This window comes from Aplysia californica, unplaced genomic scaffold, assembly GCF_000002075.1.
Source record: "Aplysia californica isolate F4 #8 unplaced genomic scaffold, AplCal3.0 scaffold00455, whole genome shotgun sequence".
NCBI classification, from domain to species: Eukaryota; Metazoa; Mollusca; class Gastropoda; order Aplysiida; family Aplysiidae; genus Aplysia; species Aplysia californica.
In genome coordinates, this window is record NW_004797725.1 from 643748 (window position 1) to 644858 (window position 1111).

The window sequence follows — 1111 nt, forward strand, 5'->3', positions numbered from 1 at the left end:
ATATTATATATTTTATATATATATATATGAAGATTACAGGGGGGAAAACGACGGTAGTCACAAACTGAAAATCGTGAGGGTACCAATTTTGAGCGCTTGTTGACTCATAACTGTATTTCTGTTCAACTGTTGGTTGATCATTGTTGCTAAATTTCTCAACAACACTTAACAATAAACCACCAGTCAAATAAATATAAGGTTATGAGCCCACACGCTTTTAACATTAACACCCTCACAATTTCCAGGTTGTGACAACCGTCGTTTTCCCCCTGTACTCTTCATAATATATAGCCTACGTGTATATAAATAGCATTATAACAATATATTTCATCGAAATGCGAGACCCAACATGCTGTCACAAAATTGATAATTTCATGCAGGGAAAAAATAAGGTCAGGCAGACTGAAACGTCGGAGGGAAATTTTTAAAAAATAAAAAAGGAAACGGCCAGCGGCAACCTCCGAGCGTCTAAACAACAACAACAACAACAACAACAACAACAACAACAACAACAACAACAGCAACAACAGCCAAACTATCTCTTACACATATAATCCATCAAATCTCATATAATACGACGTACTTTATTTCCACAGAGCAATCCACGACTATACGTTCTATTCGAACACACATCTACAGGCGCTCTAGTCTCTATACAGACACGGGATGCACCCAATCGTGAGCTCCTAAGTTAGATCATATTATCATATCTCGAAACACATTCTAATGCCATACCTTGGCTCTGGTGGCTTCATATTTAGCCTGCGCGAAGGATAAGCGGCACAGTCGAAGTGTGGTGTTATCAGAATAAGCCAGTTTCTACATGATGTAAATTGCCCGATTGATTTCCCCGTTTGCTTTAAAAGAAAACTACCGAAACCTCTGCCCCTTGTAATCTAGAGATACCAATTCCTCTATCGAGCTGACATTTTAGAAAAGTTTGAGTGTTCTTTACAATATTGCAAGCAAGCTTGATTATACTGTTTCCCATCAGTTACAACCGACTTGTGTGGGGTAGCGGTTGGGAGCTTGGCCGTCGCACGCAGGAGACTTGAGTTTGACTCCCGTGTGTGGGGGATTTTATCGAGTATAGTGAATATATATAAATAAT